The 19,659-nt window shown below is 38.3% G+C and overlaps 1 long non-coding RNA gene across 1 annotated transcript in view; it reads left to right on the top strand.

The window, feature by feature from the left end:
- Nucleotides 1-18,509, top strand: part of LOC125464720 (uncharacterized) — a 65,610-nt gene extending 47,101 nt beyond the window's left edge. The window contains exons 2-4 of the long non-coding RNA XR_007250071.2: nt 6,805-6,911; nt 9,957-10,026; nt 16,125-18,509. This is a non-coding gene — a long non-coding RNA (uncharacterized LOC125464720). The remainder of the gene's footprint in view (nt 1-6,804; nt 6,912-9,956; nt 10,027-16,124) is intronic.
- Nucleotides 18,510-19,659: the final 1,150 nt, after the last annotated feature.

Raw genomic sequence — 19,659 nt, 5'->3', positions numbered from 1 at the left:
GGCAATGCTATTCCGTTCAATGTTTCATTGCGCTCAAATCCAAAATTGGAAGTGCCCAATTTGCTATTGAGGTGGGTTCTGTAAAGTCAAGCCTTGTGAATCACCTGATGTATACGTCACACGTCAAATGCAATTTCATATTGTGAGATCGATTGAGACCGTGGTAGTTGGTGTTTACGTGGCTTCAAAATGGCGGTACCATACTTTGAAGTTACCACTGAGGTTTGTAATTGAAATTATTTTACAAAAGTTTTCAGCGATTGCAACTTAAGTTTGCTCTGAGAATTTTTTGCTGTTTTGTGTGTGATGGACTGAGGATTGAGGACTTGAGAATGAAGATAAGTACTTTACTTTAGTAACAGACAACTGATAATTAAATTCAATGAAAATAAATAACTCTACTTAAGACATTTGTTGTGTAATTACTAACATAACGGATGTGTGTATCACCTATTAGTAATTGTTTCTGCTATTTGAAAATGCATAAAGAAAGTTTTTGAGGTCTCTTGAACAGATTTCCTTCTGTGTATTTCACTTCATTAGATATCATACAGTTTTCATGTTTTATAAGTTAATATGGAGATTTGTGTACTTTGTGGTGGAGATTGTTTAAAATTAAGTTCATGCATTGATGTTTCACGATCTCGGGAGGTTTGCCTGCACAGTTCCTTATTTCTTATCAGCCGAAGAATCTACACAAAGTGGCTCTTAACACACAGTGGTCAGGGTCAGCGGACCAGGTTGTGAATTTAAAAAGCTATAGCTCCTTTCGTGTTTGCTTTATACTTATCTATCAAAATATGCACTTTGGTTTTCTGAAAAATCTCTGTTGATTTAGTTAAATGCTCAATATTATTGGGATCTCAGTTGCATCTAACTTTTTGTCAATAATGTGTTATTTGTATTTTAAAGAATGCCGGATAAGCTGATGTTTTGCTTCAGTTTTGAGATTCAAACATAAGTGAATGCTTTGGCTTCAGCTGTCAGGCATCTTAGAAATGAAGAGTTTGTCTGCTAGTGTCTTCTGAGACTAACGTTCAGTGGGCACTTAAAAGTAGAACGAATTTTCCAATCCTGTGTGTTTGTCACGAATCTGCAGTTTAAAGCACAATTTTTTTGGAATGCTGCAGAATAAATGATACATTATATTTTGTTCATTTCCAATAATGGGATCATTTGAGACAATCTGATCAGTTTTAGTCCTGAGATATGGTTTAATTGGACACAGAGGCATTGTATAAATAGAAACATTTAATTTTCCAAAGTTTCAACAAATTTATCCATTGAGCAGTGGGCACATAAAAGTTAGGAAGGCCTATGTTTTAATCCCTAGAATGTGCTGCATGAGTTAATCTCAACTAGAGAGAGGGACGTTACAACTGGTATCATTAGAAAGGGAGAGACAGCTCCCAATTTCAGTTACTAATCAGTAAACATAGAAGCGGATGGGAACTTTTCTAAATGAGAGTGGAAGGAAAAGTATTCTAATCATATTAACATATGTCAAATGGAAGACTTCTTCCTGTGGAACTGTATATGTTGGTCCTTGGGCTATAGCAATCCATATGTATATCTCCAAAAAATGTACACACGGGATTATCGAGTCTTGATAGACAACTGCAGAATTTCTTGCCTGGTGATCTTAAAATTTAAAACCAATCTGATTCACTCGTGTCATTTTTAAGGAAGGAGTCTGTAATCCTGCTCTGGCTTGCTTATGACCCCAAACACCCAGCAGTGTCACTGCCCTCTGCAATGGCAAAGAAAGCCACTTAGTGCTAGGGCTAGTGGAGGATGGGCAACAAATGCTGGTCTTGTCAATGATGACCAGATCCCAGGAATACATTATTTTTATTTAAATATAAGCAAACTACTGCAAATGTTGGAAATCTGAAATAAAAATAGAAAATGTTTTTCTTAGCAGGTCAGGTAGTCCCTCTGGCGACATAGATAGAGTTAATGTTTTAGGTCAATGCCCTTTCATCAGAATTCCATAATCAGTAATCTTGATTTGATAAAACGTAGGATTTTGGTTCAGTCGAGGACTTTTTTCAATCAAGTTGTTAAGATGCAGTAATAAACAAAATCTGTGAAAGCAGAATCCAGTAGAAATCAATGTGAGCCTGCTAGAATGTATGTGAGTCAAATTGAAATATGATACTTAGGGGAGAGCACCTACACATTGTCAGTTTAATTACCATTTTTGGTGTAACTACTTTGTCATGACATAAAGATGATTCTGGCAGCATAGAGATAGTCAAAGTTAAATTCTGTGGGGAACACCATTATTTCAGGGCTGATAATATCATGTTTACCAAATGTGGCAGTTCATCAAGCATATATTGATTACTCTTGGCTGAACTACTTTTAGAGTCAAGGAAAAAAGTTTGTTTCTTATGAGAAGAAATAATCTGGGGAGAATTCATTATGTTTAATCTGAGTCCTGCTTCAGCTCTAAACCTGCAACTACGCTAGTTCCTGTCAGAAAAAAAATCTATTCAAATGCTTAAGTGTGGCATTTTGTTAACATTGCTGTCATAATTGGATCTGTTTATTTAATAATAATCATAATAGACTTTGAATTCAGTTGGCAAGGGAGAATTCACTGCTCTCCCATTTCTCATCAAAATTAAGAATTGAATCTTCAGAGTTGATTGTATAAATATTTGACAAAATTATATCATGTTCCCCAATATCCCAGTGAAAATAATAGACAGAGGAACCTCAAATAACTGAGTGAAATGTCTGTGTACCAATGTTATTAACTCCCAGGCAATGCATGTGACCTCTTGGGATGAGGTGATTTTATTATTGTTTATCCATTTATTCCTGGGAAAGGGACATATTGCTGCTGTGAACTATTTTTCATTGAACATTTGAGGAAGATGATCACAGTGAAGGAAGCTCTTTCTAGATTAGTTTTACTACCGATTCCTAATATGTCGCGTTAATTCCGATAAATTCATTAACTTTATCAGGAATGTTGCCACTCAATGCTTTGATTGTATACAGGTAAAATGCCCTGGCACATTTTCTGAAGCATTACCAAAACCCAGCAGTATCATCAAGTAAGTCCAGTTTATCAAAGATCTGTACAGAATAGTGCAAAGGTTCCCCTGTTTATACCCAACTATATGATTAATCCCTTTATCAAGAATGTGGTTAGAATCTTGTTGCACAAAGTACAGAGGGGAAAGCAGTGACATATGGCAATTAGTCTTCCCTCTAATTTTTATCCTTACTGTACACAATTCTGAGTTTTGTTCATGGAACATTGAACCATAGTGGAATTCATAATGGCAGAGGGAACATTGATGATGAGGTAAATATGGAGTAATCCATCAGAGTTGCCATAAAACATACTTGATCCATCAAATTTAGCTCAGGTAATGGAACAATAGATTCTCAAATTTTGCCTGGAATGTGCTGTTAGTTCCCATTTGCGGAGATATTGATATTTTTGAGGGCAGAGCAGTACACTATGTTTACTTCGACATGGTTCTGCATATTAGAATAATTAGTAAAGTTCTGGGATTCAGGGTGAGCTTGCCAATTGGATATAAAATTGTCTTAATGTCAGAAGACAGAGGGTGTTGATGGAGATTTGTTTCTCAGACTGAGTAAGTACATGAGTGGGAAGTGTTTGGAGCAAGATGGGCCATAGGATTATGGTCAACATGGATATGTTGGACTGAAGGGTCCGTTTCCATGCTGTATGACTCCATGACTCTATGACGTTACACCTTGGTCATGTCCAACTCTCTAATCTGGACTGTTAGGAACCAGTATGAAGAATAGTACAAACTGTTATGGATCTTGTCTTGATCAGTATGAGTAAGTCAGCACATTTTCAGTATTAGAGATAATATGAACTGCAGATGCTGGAGAATCCGAGATAACAAGGTCTAGAGCTGGGTGAGCACAGCAGGCCAAGCAGCATCTTAGGAGCAGGAAAGCTGACGTTTCAGGCCTAGGTAGTTTCAATGTTTCAGAGGTCTTAATGAAGGGCCTCCTCTACATTGGGAAAACCACGCGGAGGCTTGGGGACTGCTTTGCAGAACACCTATGCTTGATTCACACTAAACAACTGCAACTCCCAGTCGCAAACCATTTCAACTCCCCCTCCCATTCCTCAGACGACATGTCCATCCTGGGCCTCCTACAGTGCCACAACCATGCTACACGAAGGTTGCAGGAACATCAACTCATATTCCGCTCAGGAACCCTGCAGCCCAATGGTATCAATGTGGGCTTCACAAGCTTCAAAATCTCCCCTACCCCCACTGCATGCCAAAACCAGCCCAGCTCGTCCCCTCCCCCTACCGCATCCCAAACCAGGCCCAGCTTGTCCCAGCCTCCCTAACCTGTCCTTCCTCCCACCTATCCCCTCCTCCCACCTCAAGCCCCACCCCCATCTCCTACCTACTAACCTTATTCCGCTCCCCCCCCCCACCCCTTGACTTGTTTGTCCTCCCTGGACTGACCTATCCCCTCCCTAACTCCCCACCTACACTCATCTTTACTGGCTCCATCCCTGTCTCTTTGACCTGTCTGTCTCCTCTCCATCTATCTTCTCCTCTGTCCATCTTCTATCTGCCTCCCCCTCTCTCCTTGTTTATTTCAGAAGCCCCTTCCCCTCCCCCATTTCTGAAGAAGGGTCTAGGCCCGAAGCATCAGCTTTCCTGCTCCTCTGATGCTGCTTTGCTTGCTGTGTTCATCTAGCTCTATACCTTGTTATGTCTTAATAAAGGGAAGTTATTTTATTGAATCTCCTTGGCGGGGGGTTCCCCACTATGAAGGACCAAACATCTGAGAAGATCTGAAAGCAATTTCATGTTTCTGTGAATGTGGTAATGTGCTCCCCATATTTGTACACACACAAAACAAAATCAGGTCAATAATCCGTTTAGTGAATAATAAAGAACATATAAGGACTAACATAGGTCAGACTGTCAATGCTTTTTCCAGAAAATCAGTTTTATTTACACTGATACTGACAAAGCACAAAATCAATTTTATCTTTAAATGGTATTTAATCTTTCTCACTTGTGAGATTTAAACTGGGTCAACAGCACCACATCACAAATTCACTTTTCAAACCATTTCCCTAAAAACAAAGACAAGATTGCTGGAAAAAAACAGAATTCACTTAAAAATTGCAGGCTTATGTTTATGAAGAAAATGAAATGCAAGCTGATCTAATAAATAACTGAAACTTCAGGAGATTTCAGGTGTTAGATCAAATAAATCCCTGAGAGCACTTAATCAAGATTCGTTTACTTATGTCTTTCCATGGTTGACTGTACCTTTCTGAGCACTTGTTATGAAGTTCTAAGCTTCAACTGTGGCTTAATTGCTTTCTTCTCCATCTTGATCCCTAATGACCCATTTCTCTACCCTGGCTTGCTCCAAAAAGTTCACAATTATGACTTATTTCACCAATTTGCACACAGTCAACTTTCTCATCATTGTGATATTGTGCATAACATTAGCAACTGATGCACAAAGTCCTGTCTCATTGTTGGTCATTTAGAGCATTCATACTTCTTAACAGTGATACCACAGGCAGATGAGATCTGACCAAGCAGTTGTGATGACAATTAATGATATCAGTTTATGTGTTTTATAACAGTTGGAAGCCTACCAACCTTCATTCACAACTGGTGTGAATATAGTTTCCTGTGATTTAATTGCTTGTTAACTGGTATTTGTCAGATACAGAAGTCTATGTGGTTGTGAGTAAAATGTTGGACTTAAATTTAGTGGGATGGTTAAGGTCAAATCATAGCAATGTCACTTAATCATTCAGTGTAATTTGCAGATTTTAATTTACTAAATCAGTCTCTAAGCCACTTTATGCTTTGGCATAGGGAAAATATCATAGCTGACAATTTGAATGAATATAATTCCTTTCGTGCAGCAAAATATCACAAGGCATTTAGAATGATCTCAGAGGAGGGCATAAAAAATAAATTATTTAGTGGTTGTAAAACAGAAGTATATTGTTTGAAAGTTTAGTATCAATGAATGTTGAAGAATCACACTTTTAAACTTACAGTTAGCATTTGATGCCTGCTCAAAACATTTTAAAAAATCCATTGCAAGTTAAGTTTCACATTACACAGCTCATGAGAGAAAAAGCCACATTTGGTTTTTTGATCAAATCAAACATACCATTCCTTTAAGAATACATGCAATTAACATCAGCTTTAAATGCAATGAGTAGATGAAAGTCTCAATTTACGCATCGCGGACTCAATTAAAAGATTTTTTTTGTGACACAACTGGGATATTTCAGTGCCACATTGTTAGCAATGTTTAGTGATAAATTAGTGGCAAAGATACATAACTTTATAGGAGCAGTTTGTTTGACCTAATCGTATAACCAAATACAAATTTTGTCAGACTTCTAGTGCAAACATTCATTTTAGCAAAAGTTAGACTGTGCACCTTGGGAGTTACAGGAATAAATCCAATGCCTGTTTAAGAATTTAGACGAAAAGCGATCAACTTGCTCCTCAGGAGTTAAACTATCATAGGAGATCAGCTGTGCCTTAAGGACACATCCATTGATTACAACGAATCTAAAAAATGGATGACCAACTCAGCCTCAGTCTTGGGCACAATTAGCAAGTTAAAAATCCACCTTATAAAAAAATGAATTCATAATCTGAGTTTGGGATTGAAATTAAAAGCACATGGTACTCAACAGAAATACAACAAGGAGATGTTTAGATTGTGCCATCTTTATTCATAAGTTGAGATGAATCTCGTTAAAGTGATACTCTTCTTTCTTCCTGACAGAAACCCGTACAACCTGTAGATGACCCCTATGGTACAAATGCTGTCATTGTTTTTGGAACTTTCTCCGTCCCAATGGCAGACATGTATCCTGAAATGACACATTTGGAGTAAGTGTTTATGTTTTATCGTGTTGTCTTCATACAGGCCATATACTTTTGTACGTTCATTAAAAGCAAGTTCTCTACACTTAGAGTTTCAGTTCATGTTCCTTGCAAATACTTCCAATTCTCCCGAAGTTCACAGTGATCTTCAGAGCAACATTCCATCATGCATGAAAATCGTCATTATTCCGTTAACATATATGCGCTCCGTGTTCCATGTTCAACTTCTCAGACTCCCAACTGTCCACCCTAACAAGCTCTAACATCTCCAAGAAAAACCAACTATGTGCCAGCGCCTCATTAACACTTACCACATTGAACGTCTGTTCTCAGATACTCACTTTGGCTCTACATCCTATTATTCATTTGATTCAATGCCATTGTTACCTACATGGTGTTATGCTAGTCTAATTCCACAGTCATCCCATCCTTAGATCTCACCTGGTCTCTCACATCTTCTATCTTGTTGGTGAGACCTCTGAAGCACTGTGTAAAGTTCTGGTTACTTATTATAGGAAGGATATTATTCAACTGGAGAGGGTTCAGAAAGGATTTACCCAGACATTGCTGGGAATGGAGAGTCTGAGGTATACAAATAGGCTGGAACTTCTTTCACTGGAGTGTAGGAGGTTGAGGTTTGATCTTATTGAGTCTTTTAAAATCATAAGGAGCGTGGATGAAGTGAATGACAAGGGTCTTTTCCCTATGGTGGGAGAGTTCAAGACCAGTGGGTATATTTTTAAAATGAGAGGAGCGAGATTTAAAAAGGAACGTGAGGGGCAGTTTTTATTTACACTGAGAGTGGTTTGTGTGTGGAATGAACTGCCAGAGGAAATGGTGGATGCAGACACACTGTTACGATGTTTAAAAGATGATTGGATAAGTTCATAAATAGGAAATGTTTGGAAGGATATGGACCAGACGCAGGCAGGTGGGACTAGTTTAGTTTGGGAACATGAGCAGCATGTACTGGTTGGACTGAAGGGTCTGTTTCCATGCTACATGACTCTGGATCTGTAACACAGGCTTCCTAATCCTCACCATTTTCCAGCTATCCAACCTTGGATGTTGAGACTCCAGTCATCTCAGGCCTATTTTCTGGAATTCACCTTAATCTCTCAACAACCAGCTCCGAAGATCTTATTTTCAGCTGCACCTTTTCTTTTAATCTTCCGATAACCCACTTCCTTCCATCACTGATATCTGTTTGTCCACTATTCAGTCTCTCACTGAAGTGTTCACTAACGTAGAGTTGTCATAGTCGTAAATGCAAATTAAACCATTGCATCACAGCACGATCCCACCAATAACTTCCCCTGACTTGGAATCATGTCGGCTGCATATCTTACAGAAACACCCCAATCATTTCCATATCTTTAATAGAAAGCAAAATACCTTACTTTAACTATCAAATCCTATTGACTTTGTTACCACATGCATCCTAAAGGTGTTGTAAAGGTCAACTGCCCAAAGTAGCTTCAATAACTCAGAGCTATCTTGAGTTAATATGTTTTTCCTGCACTATTAGTTCCCTTTTGAACTATTAGGCCGAGTGACACCACCAATTCCAATGCTTTTTATGTTTACTGTTGGAATAACAATAATTGGAACTGTTGAAAAGGTGTCATGCCAGCGTGTATTGTTTCCACTTACAAAGGAAAGGGTCCTGTTCCAGCAGGGATGTTTCCAGCACATGTAAGTGATCCACACTCTGAGTCAGAATGATAGTTTTATACTGGTCATTGATATAATTCTCAGCACAAGTAGGGTTATTTCGCAAGCAGTGAACAATAGACAGTAATGTTCATCCAAATTCTCAGCAATTGGCGTTTGAAAAGGGAAATAGGTGGTGAAACACAGCTGGTACGAAACTGTTAAATGATAGTTTCACTATTTGCTAGCTGTAATAAAAAGGTGTTGATGCCACGCCCATACAATATACTTACACAGGCAAATAAAGAATTAAATTAAGAAATATTGTGGGATCATTTAACTTTTGGGGATTGTGTAAAACAGAGATCAGGAAGTTATTATTTTAGCTCTTATAATATGAACACTGAATGGGTTTCTGACTGAGAACAATTATCTGGAGATCTATTCCGAGAGCAACTAAATGGGTTACAACGCTATCAGGCACATCTATATAGTCTGTGTCTCTCACTTAAGCACGCTGACTGACAAACTGAAATTCTTGATAGATTCCAAAGTACAGAAACAAGTATTCAAGATAGGGCTGACACCTGTATACATAAATATCACATGACACAATGTCACACTATTTCATGGCATGATTTCACCCTTAGCTTTCATAAAGCTGCACATTTGCCTGATCATTGATACACGCAATACCACAGCCACCAGATTAGTCGCTTTCAAGCAATCTCCAACAGAAACAAAAATGAAAAGAGGGTCAAAAGGAGATGGAAGCAGAATTAGTGGTAACTTTCTAAAGGAAATTAGAGAAACACTTGAAAAGGAAAAAGATGCCCTCTTGCTACAGGGAAGAAATAGGATAGTTGGATTAAGTTTCAAAAAGCTGACGCAAGCAAGATCAGTCAAATAGTTGAGATAACAAGGCGTGGAGCTGGAAGAACACAGCAGGCCTAGCAGCATCAGAGGAGCAGGAGGGCTGATGTTTTGCGCATAGATCCTTCTTCAGAAAAGTTTCTTCATTTATGATCTCATTTTGAAATTTCTTTTAGGCAGAGGTAATTTTTAAGACATTTCTCAAAACCTACAACATTTCAATAGTGCTGAGGTTGCTCATTTGTAAAATCCATCCTCACTGTTGTTCGTTGACTTTCTATGGCTATTTCAATGTTTCCATCGAAACATTTCATGTAGGATTAATACAATGCAATCAGATCAATCACAACATCAGCAATCTTTCATATGTACCAATTTTTCTACATTCTGATAAGATTAAAAGCTAAATGTTCCTCTCATTTTTCAAACATCTTTCCAGATTGATACCATTGCCTTAGAATTGATTCCAGTGAACAATTTGTTTGTAACAAACGGTGTAAGATGATGATTGCGTTTAAATTTCAGAGAGACAACAGTTGAAATTCCTGAACCCGAGGAAGAGAATTCTGCATCTTAGGCTGCACCAGTATAACAGGTTAGTCATCAACATTTCACTTTTTTTTAACTTTCCTTGATTTATAACTCTTTTCAAGACTGAAAATATCAATCGAACTGTTAATAACAATGAAGGAATCAGAGGATTATTTAGAAGGGAGCAATTGGTAATTACTCTGGAAGGGAATTTTAATGTGAATAAAAACAGGGAATGCTGGAGAAACTCAGTAGGGTCCGGCAGTGTCTGTGGGGAGAGAAACAGAGGAAACATTTTGAGTCTCTTCTTCGGAACTGACATCACAGGAATTTTAAAAGGAATTTTTAACAGTTTGTTTGGGTAGTATATTTAATAGATGAATTATATTTTTCTATATATATAACTTTGCTTATATATTACTGTGTTTATATATGACTTTGCCTATGTGAAGACAAAGACTATGCTTAAGGTGGTTGAAAATTATGTGCTCTACATATCTTATTTTAAGGTAAATTTATTGGCAGGATTTCCTCTACTTGCACCCAATTATCTAGGATGCCATACAGAGGAAAATCAGATGGAACCCCTTTAACAGGTATATTGTAGCTCTGCCAAATTTGTCTTTAATCAATCTGTGAAGGTGATCCAATATGTCCTGAGTGGAGGGGCAGGGAAATTGGTCGAACACTTCAACATTCTTTTTGAGACAAATGAATATTCATCAGTCCTCTAAGCTCTCTCCCACTTGTCTGAGCAATAAACGTAAAATGCACCATAATTTTGAGACTCTTCAACAAAAATCCCAATGTTTAAAATTACTGCAATATTCGCCAAATTCCAGAGACAGTCATCAAAAGTATTGTGATTTCTCAAAACAGTATATTGCTCCCCGCAAGAGTGTCCATGTTATGCATTTATTACAAGTGCTAACCATAGGGAGCACTAAAAAAAGGCATGCTTAACGTAATGATTTATAAACATTGAATCATTTTTGATTTGTTTTCAGTTCATTTTGGATGCAATAATATTGTGACAACCTGTCTGAGCTAATATTTTGGCCTTGATTTTTAACTTGGCTCATTTGGTGTCAACTAAGGGCATGGGGGCTGTTGGCGAGTTAAAATAAGACAAGTTAGTTATTTACACACTCTGGTCCAACTACTGACCTAGAGCATCCCAAAGCTCAGCATTCATGTTTTGTTTCAATGTATGTCTAAGAAGTGCATTGTGGCTTTGTTATACATTGGGAAGTGCTGCATAAGCATCACACAACGCAATGTCTGCTATTGTGAATGTTATTGCGAACAGTACAAAATTTGGAAATGTAATAACTTCTTCCAAATGAAGGAAACTTATAAAATAGTTTGAGCCCATTGCATGAGTAAATATTGCCTACCTGTTTTCATCTTAATTCTACAGTTACAAAGTTCTTGTATCCCTCTCGTCCTAGCATTGTATTAAATTTCCCAAGATTAGTGGAGAGGCAGGCATCCAGCAATGTACTGCCACTGTTTAATTCACAAATAGGAGATATACCAAAAGTGCTTTGTGGTTTTTCACTTTTTAATTCCTCCTTCCCACTCAGTGAGGAAGCATGTTCTCTTCAGGTCCTAGCAATAATCTTTCTGTTATTCCTTGGCCAGACAAAAACACGGCAAGTCACGTCACAGGAGCATTAAAAATTAAAACTTGACACCAAGCCACAAAAGGAGAAATTAGAGCTGGTAACAAAATTGGATGGTCATTGAGGTGGAGTTGTTAACATGGACAGCATTTGCTAGCTCTGTTCTGGTGTATTAATGAGTTTGGAAAAAAATAAGGTCCTGCAGTTGTTCAGGGCAATTTCAGATTACAAAACACAGCAACTACAATTGCAGGCCAGTGTGGGTTGAGGATTGTTTCAAAGACATTTACATTTAAAGCCTGAAGCCATACAAGAAAAAAATTGCATTTAAATATCTTGTCAAATATGTATGTCATCAAAACTAGCAGGCATAGGTTTAAGGTGACAGGGGAAAGATTTAAAAGGTATATAAGAGACACTTTTTATCACAGTATATGGAACAAGCTGCCAGAGGAATTGGTAGAGGTGCGTACAATTATAACATGTAAAAGGAATTTGGACAGGTACATGGATAGGAAAGATTTAAAGGGATAGGGGCCAAATGCAGGCAAATGAGACTAGTTCAGATTGGAAAACTTGTCAGAATGGATGAATTGGGCCAAAGGGCCTGTTTCTGTGCAGGATGACTCTATGACAGCGAAAGGCTTTTGCCCAGATCTCAAAAGGGTGAGATCTATAGAAGTATTGTGGTGAGAAATGTTTAGCAAAACATTTGCCCAATTTGCTGTGTGAACCAACTTACTGCCAAGGATGCGCAGTGGTTTTGGGCCACAGAACAGTATACAGCATTCACTGAAATTATGTAACCAGTGCTGAGGTACTATGACATTAATGATGATGTCAATGTGATGCCAATGTGTCAGGATTTGGAGCAACGCTTATGCAGCAAGCACAACTAATTACATTTGGTTATTGTCCCTAATTGTGAACATTTTCACTAATATTTACAGGAACAGACAAAATGACGTTTGATTCCAACCACAGGGCACTTCAAAACATTTTTCCTCAAACTGTGGCCATCTGCTCTGAAGTATCTGCAAAGAATGTTACTCTGGTCAGAGATACCATCTGATTGGGTCAGACAAGAAAGGAACAGACAAAAATGTGGAATTTTTTGGCCTGCTGTCAAGAGTTGAAAGGGTTGAGGATGCTAATACAGTGTGAGAATTTTTTTAGATTCAATGAGAAGCAACAGCCAAACATCAGAGAATCATCAACCCATCAGAGAAATGGCACAGAGAGAAGGGGAGAGCCATTAACTATGAAGGAATTAGGTCGAGTCAGAAGGGAAATGCAGTACTGACCAAACATTGGCAATGAGATTAAGTACCACATCAACTAGAGCAGTATATGTAATAAGTATCAAGCAAACCAAGCAAACCCTAATAAGTATACAGCAGACCTCTTCAGCCTAGTAGGAATTGCTTCATCTTATAATTGCAGACTACTTCTCTGACTGTTGGGAGTTAGACCAGCTGATTTTAATGGCTATCTTTGAAACTGTAGAATGCCTGTAAGAACACTTCAGCCAATATGAATTTCCAGAGGTGAGTGGCAATGGTCCTCAGTTCAGAGTGAAGAATTTAGCCACTTCCTAAATAATTGGGTAATTCAACACTATGCATCTCCACATTATCCCTAGTCAAATGGTAAGGCTGATGTGGCAATGAAAAATGTTAATAGAATCATAAAGAATCTAAGCAGAGTCAACATAGGTCAGTACAGGGCATTCTGAGTGAAGAAACAAACCTAATGAAGGCATGGCATATATGAAATCAAACTGTAACTAAATTACTCTTCTAATAATGATTAAGCTGCGGATGATAGGAGTAAAAATATGCATGAGTTTCAAAACCTTGGTGAAACAGCTAAAAAGCCAGATTTCATTTTGACAAAACCACCAAACCATTTTAGAGATAAGCACTGGTAAGTCAGTCAGGGTACAAGCCTTCAACACTCTCAACAAGAGTCAGCCCAAGTAGCGACTGAGCATCAGTATACAGCAGTTAACAAAGTGTGGAGCTGGGTGAACACAACAGGCCAAGCAGCCTTGACCTTTCCATCTTCCCCGGACTGACCTATCCCCTCCCCACCTATACTGTCCTCTCCACCTATTTTCTTTTCTCTCCATCTTCGGTCCGCCTCCCCCCTCTCCCTATTTATTCCAGAACCCTCCCCTCATCCCCCTCTCTGATGAAGGGTCTAGGCCTGAAACGTCAGCTTTTGTGCTCCTGAGATGCTGCTTCGCCTGCTGTGTTCATCCAGCTCCACACTATGTTATCTTGCATTCTCCAGCATCTGCAGTTCCCATTATCACTGATACAACCTTGGTTTATATGATAGGGCACCATGCTCTTGGACAAGGTCAGTTTCCCAGACAGAAACAGTCTGTCCTGTAAAAATACAGCAACTCAGCACACTTGAGACAGTAGCCCATTTATTATTCTTTAGGAATAAAAGGAACATCCAATTAGTCCCACCTTTCATTTGATTTGTAAACACAATTACTTGTTCGCCCTGATCCAACCAACTGATACATTATTCAGTTGATATGAATGGTCCAGATAAACACAATCTAGTTTTGGCATTATCTTATGAACCTCAGTCAGTTCTCTTCTGAATATACTCTGTTGGGATTAAGCTGTTTTACACTGCGGAATCATCTTTTAGACCTCCTCTGCATCTTTTCCAAAGCCTCAAAATAACTCACCTTTTGAGGGGATAAAACCTTGACAACATATTGCCATGGAACCATGAGATCTTCTTTGTCTACCCAAGAAGGCAGGCAAGATCTAGTTTTAACAACACGTCTAAGAGACAGCACCCCCCGACACTGCAGCACCCCTTCAGTACTGCAATGAAGTGCTGGCTACCTACTGTTGCTCATGTCACTGGAGTGGGACTTGAATTCACAACCTTGACACGAAAGGAAATGTGTTACTTACCCAGCAACAGCTGACATCCGCATTGTTTATTTTCATCTGCTATTTCAAGCACCCCATTTTCCTGCCCAAGGTTTGCATGAGATCTCAAAACAACAGGGAAAGCGACATCAATTTGGGGAACATTTTTACAAGTATGGCTAGATATCATGCAAAAGATTGCCATTACACCCTAAATCTTCTGGACAAATTTCTTTAAATCTTCTACATTGAGCATGAACTGCATCATAGTCCCAAAGGACCATAGGGCTGCTCCCTCATTAGAGAGAGACAATGGGTAGTGAGTTTAACCTTAAGGTCACCACACCTCAGGAAAGGGGAAAGGTTGAGGAGGCATGGCTTTCATGGTGACCTCTACCTTGTGCAACATCATGTTGGTTACGCCCAGACTGCCAACAAAGCAAGTTTCCAACTATCCACTGAAGGTGTGTGAGAGCAAACATGAATGATTCACTCTCTAATTTATTTCACCACCGGCAAGCATCTCCCTTGGGGTTGGGAAGTCTAACCCGCTCCAACACCGTTACCACCACCACTCCCAGGAATTCCAGGCACAGCTCTTTACTGAATTGTTCAATCACGCCAAAATGTACAGAAAAATTAGTATATTGTTAAGAGATTATAGAATGCATTTAGAATAGTTCTAGAATATAAACTTTCAAAATTCCTTTCAGAAGTAAATAAAAGTAAAATACTTGTAAGATAAGGGTTTGGTTCCTAAATTAACATCTGTTTTCTAGTTCCTAAAATTGTGTGTATTTTATGGGGCTTTATGTTGTTTATAACACTGCAATATGTGCATTATACATGTAAACATTCTAAGTTGATTTAATCGCAGGAGATGGTGCTGCACCTGTTCATGATCTAACAGTTATGGTATGCATTCAAATTTTGCAGTTACATATTTATATATACATTTATTGTTTTGGACCTACCAATATCCAATACCACCACAATCTAAAATGGGCTTTTTGTAAACCACTTGACTGTACAGGGAAGACACTTTATGGTTTTAAATGTTCATAACTTTATGCATTAAACGTGCCCACCATCAGAAAAATTTGAGCTACTTTGCTCATTTAAGGCTTGTTTTTAGGAGCAGATAGTTTCAGCTGCTCCTGATATTCCTCAATTCCCAATACACACCATTGCTCAACAGGGAAACACATTCGAAACTGAGCATCTAGAAAACAAGGAGAATTTGAACAAAAAGTACTGTCTGTAAAATATCCTGTCTCTTTATACAGAGGTGGTCAGTGACGTGTTCTGGTAACATGAGACCCGTTCCCATGCATTTAGGAAGAAGGAGAATAGAACAGGGTGTTTCACCCTTGAACCTACTCTTCCTCTCATTTCACAGAATGTCTGAAACCTTGAGTGAAAATGCACATAATGTTCACTCCATGGAGCAAGTCAGAAAAACAAAAAACATTGCATGGCTTGGCATCAGGCATGATTGTCTGCATCAAAGGTGAGGTGGAATGTCTGCATTGTGAGACTTGTTAAAATGCAAAGAATAAAATTGAACCTCATAAATTATTTTGATCAACATTAATTTCTAATTTCATGACTTAAACTTTTACTTTCTGTTACAGAATTTACAACATGAATTCTTTCACTCTGAGGACGCAACACTTGCACAAGGAAATCATCCTTTATTATCAATACACTCATCTTAAAGCTAGATAAAAGTAGTTTGATTTTGTAGCATTATTATTTTCTGATTAAGTGGTGCTTTTCCTTTATCGAGCATTCAGATATGTTCATAAAAAGCAACTTTTGTAATGTTTATAGCAGACTACTATGTAAGCTAATAATGGACATACATTAATGAAAACAAAAGAGGCAAGAGGTGTGCTTTAGGCAAGAGGTGTGCTTTTTTGGACAGGAAAAGCTGGGGTTGGAAAACCAGGTATTATTTTACATTGCTGTGCATTCCCCATTGCTCTGAGTTTCAGAGCAATCATCTTCCATACAGTGAGCTGGAGGAAATACAACCATTATGCAGCCATAGCAGAAATGGTGGAGGAAACCAAATTAATAAAATATGCTCAAATATCATCAGTGATATCTTTGTAAAATATCACCTGTAACTGCAATACCACTCATCACACCTCACCAACAATTCCTGAACAATTTTTGCACATTCAAGGGCACCTCTTGCTAGTCCATTGCATTTATGTATGGCTCTGTATATTGTATATTATTTTGTATAGAATTAGCATGTATTTTGGCTCAGAATTATTAAATTATCCTGATTGCAATGTTTTTGTTAATTATTATCTACTTTATTGTATGGATTGAAATGTGAATATGTAAGTTTGAAAGAGTAAAGTGATTGGATCTGCATTTCACTTTAACAAATGAGCCTCGGTAGTTAATCAGTCTGGGAACCATTTGAATGTTTTCATGTTCTCAAAATGACTGCAAAAGGCAGGATGTAGGAAGTTCGGGCTAACGACATTCTGGTCATTTATGATTATCGATGGTGATGAGATGGCAAACAGACAGTCTGAGAAACAAATGAGCATAAAAGTTACAGTGAATATATCACCAACTGTGCTGTCACTCCCAAACTATATTTCAATATCTAAGTGTGTTTCCACTTATGCTCAGTGACCATGCAGCTTCATAAATTTGGGAGTACAGAATTTTAAATTAACAGCAGAAGGTGATGACCTAATGGTATTATCACTGGACTATTATTCCAGGGACCTGGGTTCAAATCCCACCACAGCAGATTGTGGAATTTGAATCCATCAAAAAATCTGGAATTGAAAGTCTAATGATGACCATGAATCCATTGTGGATTGTTGGGGAAAGCCCATCTGGTTCACCCCTAATGTCCTTTGGGAAGGAAACCGCCATCCTTCGGGCAGCAGGGTGGCTCAGTAGTTAGCACAGCTCCCTCACATTACCAGGAACCTCGGTTCGATTCCACCCTCAGTCGGCTGTCTGTGCGGAGCTTGCACATTCTCCCTGTGTCTGCGTGGGTTTCCTCCGGGTGCTCCGGTTTCCTCCCACAGTCCAAAGATGTGCAGGCTAGGTGGATTGGCCATGCTAAATTACCTGTAGTGTTCAGGGCTATGGGGGGATGGGTCTGGGCGGGATGCTCCAAAGGGTGGTGTGGACTTGTTGGGCTGAAGGGCCTGTTTCCACACTGTAGGGAATCTAACCTCATCTAATCTTACCTGGCCTGGACTACATGTGACTCCAGACCCACAGCAATGTGGTTGACTCTCAACTACCCTCCATTCCGGCAATGACGGATGGACAATAAATGCTGGCCCAGACAGCATTCATCCTCCATGAATGAATATTAAAAAAATGTCCCTTTCTATAAACTTCAGCTTAAACCATGCCTGCCAAACACTTCCTTCTGTACGTGAGCTAAAGTGAACCTCTAATCTCTTAAGTTTTATTTATAAGCTTTTGTAAATCTATTTTAAAATATTTATAAATCACCTCTGACATAGCCACTACCTATTTCTGTGCTTATCTCTGTCCCAGAACAACACACATAATACTCCATTCAACATCTCTGGCTGTTTGTGCTGCTCGGTACTAACATTTGTGGTTATACCATTAGCACTTTTAGTCCTATGGTTTTCAGTTTTCATCCTCTAATTCCCTCTCTTCTCTTAATATCTTTTAATTACATTAGGACTTTATTAAAACTTCTAATCACCCTTTCTAATCTTCCGGTTTTGACTCAGCATTCTTCACAACTCTGTGAGGCACTGTGGATAATTCTACATTTAAAGCAATACATAAATGGTGACTATTGACATTGCCACCGCCCTAACCTTTGCCTGTATTTTAAAATTCAAAAATCAGGACTTTGTTTATAATTCCAGTACTGTCCCTCATTATCCTTCAGTCATTTTGTTTGTAAAGAATGTTACCTTTGAGCTATTACTGTCTGATTTTAAACAAAATAGTACAATGCATGTTGATTATCTTACTATCTAAAAATATAAGCCAGGCCATGTTTTGCTACATAATGTTACAGTTTGTTTTTCTTAAATTGTAATAAGTTGCATTGAATCTTGCATTGTAAACTAGCAAAACATTGATTGTTACTTCTGAACTGAAATCTTTCATGAATGTCAAAAATATGTGCTTATTAGCTAACATCAGTGACATTTAACAGAACAACTGAAAATATTGCAAGAATAAACCTGGTTGAAAAGTAAAACTCAATCAATGAGCTTCTCTTGATTTGACTCAAGAACTTCAATAACATGATTCACAGCCTTTTAGACCCGAAATAAAACTCATTTATCAAAAGATGTCTTAGTAGATTCCATAAAACAATAAAGAACACAAAACAAATATACCTTTCACTGGGACATTTACATATCACGGAATATTACAGCTCTTGACCTATTGAAAGTATGACAAAACAAAGTAACTTTGCAGTGCAGAAATCTGAGCATTGCTTAAAAATACTGTCATAGGTTTACATCTTGCACTCATCAGGACAGACATAAGAATATTACTTTTCAAACATAATTACAAGTTAGATTGTATGAAAAGAGGGTGCTGTTTGAACTCTGATTGGTTGAGATGTTGCCAAGGCGACTGCACCAGGATGCATTTGTACCTGAACATGTTGTTTAGATTGAAAAAAGGCAAGTTGACCCTGATAAATCGAAGCATCACAATGGGGAAGGCACCAGGTGACATTATCCCCCAAGCATCTGTTTAACTGAAAAAATGTGCAATGCCCTGACATATTCTTTCTTTTGGTTCAAGGCACTACGTATGAATAGATGTAGCTTCTAGCGTGCATACGTGAGCCATACTACAAGCCTAACTTATAATCTTAAAATTGGTTTATAGTGCAATTCTTAGCAGACTCACAATTTTACAGTAAGCAATGTCCAATCATCTCTGATTTTGGATACTATGTTCTGAGTTTTGCAGCAGTAGACCCGTTGAATGTAGTCAATTCTGTTTCTCTTTTGAATAGCCAAAGAGAGACGCTGTTATATACAATCCAGAAATCACCAGACTGCACAGCCTAAATACCTGGCACTGAAATTTATATACCACTTTACATATTTGTGTGCTGGGGTCAATGGCAGCATCCTGATCTTGATACACGCATCTTGATACAAAGTAGTA

The sequence above is a fragment of the Stegostoma tigrinum genome, chromosome 27, assembly GCF_030684315.1.
Source record: "Stegostoma tigrinum isolate sSteTig4 chromosome 27, sSteTig4.hap1, whole genome shotgun sequence".
Classification (NCBI taxonomy): domain Eukaryota; kingdom Metazoa; phylum Chordata; class Chondrichthyes; order Orectolobiformes; family Stegostomatidae; genus Stegostoma; species Stegostoma tigrinum.
Note: the sequence above shows the minus strand (reverse complement) of the source record. Positions and strands in the feature narration are given on the sequence as shown.